The sequence below is a fragment of the Panthera uncia genome, assembly GCF_023721935.1.
Source record: "Panthera uncia isolate 11264 chromosome A3 unlocalized genomic scaffold, Puncia_PCG_1.0 HiC_scaffold_11, whole genome shotgun sequence".
Taxonomy (NCBI): Eukaryota; Metazoa; Chordata; class Mammalia; order Carnivora; family Felidae; genus Panthera; species Panthera uncia.
Window position 1 is genome coordinate 1108068 of NW_026057578.1, and position 10473 is coordinate 1118540.

A 10473-nucleotide genomic window follows, 5' to 3' on the forward strand; every position below is an offset into this window, starting at 1 on the left:
GGGAACTGAGAAGCCCAGGAAAGGAGGAGACCCTCTTCAGGAATATTCACATGACCAAGAGGTACCCAAGCCTCTTAATCCATCCCAAAAGGAAGCCACAAGTTCCCTTAAACAGGAGGCGGGCAGGTGAGGGCAGGGGCCACATGGGTGGAGATATCTGTGTCCATCAGGGTCCAGTATTAGGAGAGCAGAGCCCGTGACTCAAGTTTTACTGGCCACAGTGTCAGATTCAGAAGGGCTGCAAAGCCAAACAGGGGATGGGGAGGGGACAGAGGCCACAGGAAGCCAATCCCACCCTGAGGGCTGGGGGCAAATGGACACTGTCTGCAATGATGAGCATACCTCCTTCCAGGAGACCATGGGGCCCAGCAGGAGCCCCTGCTCCGGGACAGGCCTGGGCTCGTCTGTCGGCTCAAGAGAGGCTGCTGTGGGCTGGGGCCCAGAGGGTGAGAAAGGGGTGTCCCACAGCTTCCATCTTGACCCGTCCCTCTGAGTCCTCGTCCTCCTCTGGGTGTCTGGCCCTCCCACTCTCCTTTGACCACAGAAGGCTGTGAAGGTGTGTTCTGGGGGAGGCGCTATCATTTGGAATCCCTTCCAGTCATGAACAGGGGGCAGTGTGGTGGACAGTGGGAGGAAGCCACCTGGCCCGTCCCAGGTCCAGATGAGGAGGAGGGGCCGGAGGGGTAGGCAGTCCCTGCCCTGGGGTCTGGATCACACCTTCCATTTGTCCACAGGGAGCCACGGCCTGGGGCAGGGAAACGTCCTCAGCTCCACAGGCGTGAATCCCGGCTGCTTTTGTAGAGGAGGCTCCTTTCCCCCCGCCCAGGACGGGCTGACGCCTCAGTGGGTCTGGGTCCAGGGAGCAGCCGTGTGCGTGTGGTGTGTCCTGCTCATGGTGACCAGGGACCCCACACGTGTCCCACTGGAGAACACAGGTGTCTATGTGCCCCAGAAGGCGCTTACTCTGGGGCTGGAGGCCGGCGGTCTTTTTCCAGCTTCTCTGTGCTTCGTTTCTTTGCTCTCATCTCATTTCTAAGTGTGGAAATTACTCTCAAAATAATGCCGGACAGAATCACACAAAATCTAGTACTTTACCCCAAACCTCACCCACACATTCCTTGTTTGGATTTCTCTTCTGAGGTTGATTTACGTCCATCTAGTTTACCTGACTTTGCCGCATTCACACACGGGCACGTCATCTGTCCTGACGGCATACTGCTGCCTTCCGGGTCTGAACGGAAAACCGTCTACAACCTGGGCCCACATGTGGGACCAGGCATGTCCCGAGCAACCCAGCTGCAGGACCTCCGTCTCCCGGCCAGACTCCCTGCTCCCACTGGGGGACACACGGGTGGGGATGGAAGCATTTTGTCTTTCTTCCTGCCAATGACCAAATTCAAATGTACAACTTACAAACGACATTTGCACTTTCCAGCCCACTGCCTGCAATGATTGTGCGGTGATTATTAAACACGTCATAAATAATAATGTGACATTTTCGGATTGTGCATCTGATTAAGTAGCCATTCTTTGCAGCCTGAGACTGGGCAGCTGAGATCGCTGAAGACAGGACCATTTCACGGGGTCCTCGGCCCCCTGCCAGCCTCCAGGGACCAGCAGTCAAGGCCCCCAGTTAAGTCCACACAGATGCAGCCTCCCCAGTGCCGGGTCCCAAGTGTCAGGGTGGGGGCCAGGGGTAACCCCAGCTGTGTCTTTCCCATGAGCCTGAAGCCTCCCCCCAATGTGCCTAAGTCTGAGAGCCTCAACCTGTCTATCGCCTGAGGTCTGAGACCACTGCCCGCTTTCCCAGCCCAAGGTCACTGCTCAGACACGACCTGACCCCAGTCTCTTGCCTCCGATGTTGCTAGCCAGACCATGGCCTCCCCGCCCCCCAGCCCAGCATAGCCAGCAGCCAATTGGGAGGCAGTTCCTTGGAGAGGAGGGAAGGAGGATACACCTGAACAGAATTCCTCATTCTCAGCAAGATGGCCCAGCTTTCAAGACACCAAAGAACATTTCAGAGTCTGGGGTGCCTGAGTGGCTCAGCCAGTTAAGCGTCCAACTCTTGATTTTGGCTCAGGTCGTGATCTCACAGTTGGAGGGACCCAGCACTCCGTTGGGCTCTGTGCTGACAGCACAGAGCCTGCTTGGGACTCTCTGTCTGTCCCTCCCCACTCTCTCTCATTCTCAAAATAAATAAACTTAAAAAAGGAAGAGCTTTCCAGGGTCCATGATGTCTGACTGTGCTGCCCCTCTCCACCCCGCTGGCTTGGCAGGGAGGTGATGAGGCTGCGTGATGTGGGTGGGGGGTCAGTGCTGTCCCCAGAGTGAGCCCTGCCACACCCCGTGACATTGTCAGCACCGACAGCAGGTCACCTGGACACCAGGACGGTCTCAGGGGCGGGTGGGAAGCAGCCTCAGGAGGGGCTGGAAACGAAGCCCCGGGGACCGGGAGGCGAGCTGCAACGTGGTGTTACGTGCACGGTGCAAAACGAAAACGTGGGCCAGCGCATGAGGCAGGGGTGCCGCCCTGAGAGGCCCTCAGAGCAAAGCTGCTCCTCCCTCTCAACTTGTCAGGGTGTCCCTCGTCTGCTATTTAATGTCGTTCTAAGTAAAGAAAAGTTAAATTCCAAATTACTAGCATGAAGTTTACTGTCTGTCCCCATCTTACACAATAGCAGCTATAGAAGCAAATGTAAGAGCTTAACTTCTACACAGAAACATCAAAACCACACAAGCGCACCTCCCAGCACCACCTGCACGTGGCTCTGTTCTTGGGAGAAAATGCCACACACACCCTGCTTTTGTCTCACTTCCCGATGCGTGGACGGTCCCCCCGAGACCCCTTCTCCCACTGGCGGTGCAGGAGGAGGCAGGAGAGGAGCCCGGGTTTCCTGCCCCCTCACCCCGTTCCGTGATCACCCTCAGGCGCATGGGGGCTGACGCAGGAAGTGGTGGGAACAAGCAGCAAGGGTCGCACCATGGCCTCCCCTCTGCGTCTGTCGCAAGTTCTCGCTGAAAGGGACATGGGCGTCTGCTGGTCTCCCTGTCGGGACGCGCTCACTCTGATCTCGCTGTACCCGCGCATGCGTCCCTGGAATTCTGTGTTCAGGGGCTCCCTGAGCCTCCGTGTGGTTGGAGGAAACAATGCAGAAATGACAGACACGTGAGGTTTCTCCTCTGCTCACACACTTGCTGTGTCAGCCCCTCAAACGTTACTTACAAAGTACAAGTTCAAAGACAAAATTATTAAGAATTTCAAGATTGCTACAGTGTGGCATTAAACCAAGCACATGCCCCCCCTGAGGGTGGCCCCTATGCCTGCCCGGGTTATAGCTCGTGAGACTGGCCTTGCTCCCCCCCAAAAATGGATGTCACTCCCCGACTGGGGAAGGAGACAGGATCTGGAGCCTGGGCACACCCAAACCCAGAGGCCAGCAGTGCAGAAAGGTGAGGCCCCCAGGACAAGAGGACACACACACACACACACACATGCTTGTGCACACACACCACATAGGTGCACACATGTGTACAGACGCAGGTGCACACACTCACAAGTACACACAGGTGCACGCACACGGACACAGCATCAGAGTCCCAGCATCAGTGCTCCTTTCTGTGAGGTAGCTGCTGCCTCACTGGGTCGCCTTACAAATTCAAATGTCCCCAGAAAGACACTGAGGTTTCTGCTCCCCAAGCCCCTGCCAGGCCCGCGGAGCCCTCTCCCTGCCCGTCTCCTCCCAAGTCCATATCCCACAGGGTGACTCCAGGCTCTTCCACAGAGGGTGGAGGAAAAAAGCTCATCAGCAAAGCCCCGCCCTGTGGACACTGAACGTTCCAGAGACGCACCAACAGACAGCTTCAAGGGAAATGGGACGTTGTGTTTTCACCCCCCACAGCAGCACTGTGCTGGGTGACAAGGACAGTGCTGCTCAGGCACGGGAGCCACCCCAGGTCACAGCGTGAGCCCCAAAGCCCCCACCACAACCACACCAGGACCCTCCTCTGCACCAGCATGCCCCCTGCCTGCTCCTTGCAGGTGGCCCCAGCAGCCAGCAGAGGGGCTGGGAGGGGCCGTCACGTCCTGCTTTCTGCCCTCAGCCTCCTTGGCTGTCACAGGACCAGCCCTTCCTTCCCCAGGGGATGGTGGGTCGGGCCCCTCCTTAGAAGAGACAGAGGACCCTGCACACCCCACAGGGGCAGGCCCTGGAGGACGCAGATCTAGGGTTTCCTCCTTGTGGTCAAGTGCATGAGGGTGGTTCTGGCTGCCCTGGGCTTCTCCTCCTGGACCAACTGCCCCAGAAGCAAACCTTGGCCCGCAGTGATCCTTGCCCTCACCGCCACCTGGGCCTGTCACCTGCCCAGCTGAGCACAGAGCTGGAGGGGCCCAGGCTCAGCTCCCAGCACCGGAGTGGGTGAGCCCTCCTTCTCTCAAGGCCTGTCACTTCTCGCTGACCCCTCATGTCCAGATCGAGGGTCACCTCCTGTGGGACCCCCAGCCTCCCTGAGCGGTCAGGCCCCACCTGCCCCAGCCCCTGGGTGCCCAGCTTCTGCCCAGCACAGGGCACATTGCCAGCACACCACTGCTCAAAGGAGAGCCTCCTGATCTTTGGGGAACAGGTAGGACAGGGTGGTGGATGCCGGCTGGCCTTAGTAACTTCACAGAGAGTGGTGGCCGTGCCTGAACCTTCCAGAAGGGCTCAAACAGGACCACGTGACTCGGTCAGCAAGCAGTTACACCGCGCGAGCTCCGCCAGGGTGAGAAGAGCCTGCACTGGCACTCGGGAGGCCGGCGCTCGCCTGCCAGGGGCGCTGGCTCTGGGTCCAGCCCCTGAACCTGACGGTTAGATGTTACCAGGTGCCTCACGGCTCCGGGGCGGCCAGGCCTGCAGTGAATGCTGCCCGTGGACCATGCGTGTCCCTGGGTCCTCCTGGCCCCGGGGCTTGCTGGCAGATGAGGGACGACGGCTCCAGTCCGGCACCTGCCACGCAGCCCCCAGCGCCCCCCCCCCCCAACCCAGGCCCATGGCACGTGCCCAGCTTCCCGTGTGGTTCTGTGTCCACCCAGCCTGCTCCCAGCCTGCTGGATACTTGGCAGCTTGCTATTTCACTTAAAAAGATGAAGAAAACAAGACATCGGAAGGCAGGACACTCTCTTAGGTGGGAAGCCCGCACTTAATTGAGGATGTAGCTATTTATTTTCTCCCCTCACTGGTCCAGACCATGAAATATTTATTTTTCCTCATTGAGCCTCTGCACTCAAACAGCCTCGCACCAGCTCCCTGTGGGACCAAAGAGAAAATTGTTAGTCGATAACCTCGAACAAGGGAGCCGAGACGATGCAAGCTGGCAGCTTTGGCAGGACCCCAGACAACAGGGAGCTGCTGTGGGAGGCCCGTGGGCCCCCAACAGAGCCCCACCTCCCAGCCCTGGGTAGCCCTGCGCACGACACGCTCACGGGGGACGGTGTCCGGGGGGCCCATCCACAGCCCGTTGTCCAGCCAGGTGCAGCCACTGGGATGCGAGGCCGGGCCGGGTGGCGGTGCGAACAGGTGCGTCTGTGGGCTCGGACCAGCACAGGCAGAGGCGGAGGCCGGGGAGGGAAGGTGGGAGCCCACACCCGAAATGAATGGGACCATCACGAGAGACGACCAGCGTGACGGCATGAGTGGGGGCAGCTTCTTCTGCCGAACCCACCTCACCACTCATTCTGAGAATCAAGCTTCTTTAAAATCCAGGAGCCACTCCCTGACCCGCCCCCTCCCCTGGAGCCGAGCACAGCAGGTGGAGAAGCACCAGTTCGGGGAGAGCCGGACAGGTAGCATCTCTCCCCCACCATCACAAGTCACACCTGCCAGGGCCCGGCCCAGACACAGGGACCCCACCCACACTCCCGCAGCCCAGGACACCCGCGCCTGGTGGGTGGCCGAGGCCCTTGGAGAAGGGGGTGCCCCAGGGCAGGAAGTGTGGGGGTGCCCCATCCCGACACCCCCATGCTCCGGGCCAGGCAGGTGGATGCAGCTGTGGGCTTTCCAGAGCCCTGGGACGGAAGGAAGGAGGGGCAGGGGGAGGAGGCTAGACTCTGCCCAAAGCACTCCCCACACGGGACTTCATCACAAGGAGACGGGAAGGAGAAGGAAATGGAGATTTCTGCTGCCGAGTAAGATCCCACTTTAATTTCATGCCACATTAGGGCAATCTGGCAGGCAGAGCCCCCCAGAGAGGGTGTGCGTGCCGCGTCCCCCAGGCCGCCAGTGCCCTCTCAACCTGATTCAACAGTGACCCGATTCAACAGTGTTGGATTAACTCCATCTATCTCCACGGCCAGACCAGGACTGAACCCGGCCCCTCTCCCGGCTCTTTGTTCGTGTCTCGTGAGCGGGAGGGGGTGAGCACCCACACACACACAGCGGCACGCCCCGAAACCAGGAACACGACCTTCCCCCAAAGAAATGACCGTCTGCCTCAAGGGGGCACCCGATGCGTGACGTGTTCCCAGCTTCTCCGGGACTGGCGGTTCAATTACCACATTAACAGGCTGCTCGGAGAGCCGTCCTGGGCCTGACCTCAGGTGTGTGATCTTAGGTGAAAGGGTTGTGTCTGCTCAGAAGGTCCCGTGTTTGCACCACTCCTCTTACCTGAAATGCCCAAAGCAGGCAGGTCCAGAGACCGGAAGTGGGTAGGTGGGTGCCAGGGGCTGGGGAGGGGCTGCTAATGAGGACAGGCCTCCTTTTGGGGTGATGGCAGGTCTGGAACATAGTGGTGGCCACACAATGTACTAAATGCCAGCGAATTACACACTTTAAAATGGTTGAATTGCACAGTGAGTGGAGTATAATTCAATAACACCGTTTAACAAAACAACGAGATGCGCAGGGCAGGCGGGGGCGAGGGTGAGGAGCTCCCCGATGGGCATGGTGCCTCCAGGTGGGCTCAGGTGGGCTCACGGTTCCCCGTGCTCCACTCAGGATGGAGCCATTGCGTGGTCACGCTGCGTGGGTGCTGAAGAGGGGAGTCTGACAAGACCCCTCCTTGACCAAGCTCCAGTCAAGCTCCCCCGAGTGTGCTTTTGGACCAGGTCTCAAACCCCAGGCCTCTGGGTCCTTCCCTGTACCATCCAGTTCCAGCAAGAGCCCCCCGCCCCCCATTGGCCTCACGGGCAGGAGGCCCGGGCCATCGATCCACACTCAGTCACCGGGTGCTCCAAGTTTGGATGGTTTAATGCTCTGCAGTCACGGTCAGGAAATTCTTCATAATCTTTGAACAAAGGGCCCTGTATTTTCATTTTCTACTGGGCCCAGAAAGTTCTGAGCTGCTCCTGCCTCTGTAGGGAGGAGATAAAGGCTGGCCTCTCTCCCCATCTTCTGGTGGGCCTAGAAGTGAAGCCCAGTGGCTTCCAGACCCCGCCAGCCTCCAGCAAGGCACAACTGCCCAGAGAGGCAGCTCTGGGGACCGGGCAGGTCAAGGTCAGCTACTCTGCAGGGGCAGGACCCCAGGTTTCCTGGGCCCTGCCCACCAGGCCCTGCCACCCACTGTTCTCAGCTATGAGAGTCCCCACAACCAGCAAGGGGCCAGCGCAGGACGGACAAGGGGGATGGTGTGTGCAGGATGAATGAATGAAGGGGGCTGTGCATGAGGCATGAATGAATGAATGAATGAAGACCGGCAGGTGACGTGCATGGATGAATGAATGGACCACACATGCAGCAGGAATGAATGAATGAAGGAATGGGAGTGGGCATGGCAGGTGAATGAATAAACAAATGAATGGAGCCCAGCACCCGACATGAATGAATGGATAGATGAATGAATAAATGGACGGTCTCCCCAGTGAGTGCAGCCTAGAAGCGTGTGGAGCCTGGGCAGGGGCAACAGGAGGAACCAGAGCCGCAGGGGGCCCCGTGTCCACCCCATCAGAGTTGGGTTCCCCCTTATGAGCAGAACTGTGTCCCCAAAGTTCACCTGTTGAGATCCGAACCCCCACGACCTCAGAACGTGAGCGCATTTGGAAGTAGGACAGCTGCAGAGGGAATCAGGTAAATGAGGTCTCACTGGACTCTGTCCTGTAGGAAGGGGACCCTGGGACACACAGCGCGCACAGAGAAGGCCGCGCGCTGCCATACGGAGGCAGAGACCCGTCCGCGGCCACCGGCAGACACAGAGCTGGCCCTGCGCACACCTTCCTCGAGGACTTCCGGCCTCCGGGACCGGGAGAGGACCCATCCCCCCTGTTCGAGCCCTGGGCCACTCACACGTTGGCCCCGCTGGGAGGGCTGGTGACACGCACGCGAGCACGGTAAACGCGCTGACAGCTCACGTTGGGCCCCACCTGGCGCCTGGGTCCTGATGCTTCTTCACGCTGCAGCCCCACAGGCCCCAGCGGCCCCCAACCCCCCGGGCCTCAGCGGCTGGTGCCCTGGCTGGGCCGAGAGCATGGCAGCCTGCCAGAGGTCTCCCTCGAAGCCGCACACGCACACATACCCTCGGCCCTCGGGTCTCCCTTCCTGGCCCCACGGGGGGGCCGATGCCATGGCCCGGTTCTTCCTGCTCCCCGGCCCCTCAGTCCTACCCAGCACTCTCGAGGCCCCTGGGGCTCCGGAACATTCTTTCCAGAGCCCTCGAGCTCTGTTGTGAGCGCCCTGGGACAAGGGCAGAGAACTGGCAGCCGCAGGGGGAGGCCCGAGTCCCCGTGAGGAGTGCTCAGGAGGAAGAGCCGGCCTTTATGCACAGGTGGCCTCCTGTCTGTGTACCTTCACGTCATAAGCAGGTGCCCTGTCCTGTTCTGAGGGGTGAAATTGTGTGGTGTCCGCGGACGGCGTGGCATGGCCTTCGGCCGGCACAGGTGAGGCCGCTTCTCCGGGTCCCAGGAGCTGAGGGGTCTGCTGAGCATCTCGGTGCCTGGGGGGGTGAGGTGTGCCGAACACAAGGGGCTGGGGCACCCAGGGACTCCACGGGTTCCCCGCTGACCGCTTTCGTGGCCAGAATATTTCAAATGGTTACTCCAGTTTGAATTCATCTTAAAAAATAAAAATTTCAAGGGGTGCCTAGGAGGCTCAGTCGGTTGAGCACTGACTTCAGCTCAGGTCATGATCTCACGGTTCGTGGGTTCGAGCCCCGCGTCGGGCTCTGTGCTGACAACTCGGAGCCTGGAGCCTGTTTCAGATTCTGTGTCTCCCTCTCTCTCTGCCCCTCCCCTGCTCACGCTCTGTCTCTCTGTCTCTCAACAATAAATACATGTCAAACACTTTTTTAAACAAATAAATAATAAAAATAAAAATTTCTCCAAGGCCACTCTGTATTGTGCTCAGTCCTCAGTGTCCCACATGAGAATGTGAGCCAAACGACCCCTAGCCCCTCCCCTCCCCTCCACAACCCTGCGCGAGAACCACGGTGGCTCCTCTCTGGCCGCACAGAAACCACTGGAACGTGAGGGGCCTCTGGAAGGCCCCTCTGGAAAACGGAGTCGAGGATCATATATGCTCACAACCTCCACTCACCGCAGGTGACTCGCACCCCCTCCGGGGAGACCCCTCACCCGGAGGCCCAGGGGCCCCTGCCCCGCGTGACAGGGTGACGTGGCCACCGTCCAAGCCACAGTTCCAGGCTGTAGCGAGCGGCGACAGGCAGGAGTCAGCCGTCCGGCCCCTGGCCGCCCCGCCCCATGAAGTGTGCACAGCGTGTTCATCGAGTGAACCAAACGGCGGCAGGAGGGCGGGCCCAGGCCACGAACACGCCACGAGGGCCGTGGGCCCAGAGGATCTCGGCTCACGGGGCGCCCCGGAGAGGAGCAAGGGGCAGGGGGCCGCGAAGGAGGACATCGCAGCCACTGGGGCTTTGTGGTCACAGCGTCCAGCTGAACGAACGCATCAGCGTGGAGGCCCGGCCGGAGCGCGGGGCCAACAGCCCTGACCAGCCGTGCGGCACCTCCACGTCAGGGCGCGTCTGCGCCAGTGTCTGACGGGGGTTGCTTCCCACGGGACACCCGGAGGGGCTCTGCCGGCCGATGACACCACGGTGACGCCACGGCCAGCGCTGGCCGTGCCCCAGCAGCAGGGGCACCCGAGAGCCGTGGCCAGCCCGGGGGGCCTTTCCTGGGGGTCAGCAACCCCACAGCGACGGACCCTGAGCTGCTTCTGCCGCGACCGAGAGGTCGCACGAGTGCTTGTGCGCAAGGGCCTGCAGGCGTTTCCAGCTACGCTGTGCCGTCTCATTTCCGAGTCGCTCTGGAGCCTCACCTTATGCGGAAAGTGGGAAATAACGCTCGTCTCCCACCCGCTTTGGAAAGCCGCCCACTCTGCCTGACTTGGAGCCTCGGGCTGAGGCGGCTGTGACCACCCATCCCCACCAGGTGGCGCCACCACGGGGAGCGGCTCTGGCCTCCTTGGGGCCTGGAAGCCGGGTGGGTGGTCAGGGGGCTGGACCATCGGGGTCCAGGGTCAGCAGCCATTGATCTCCTCCTGGGCGGCTCCCAGG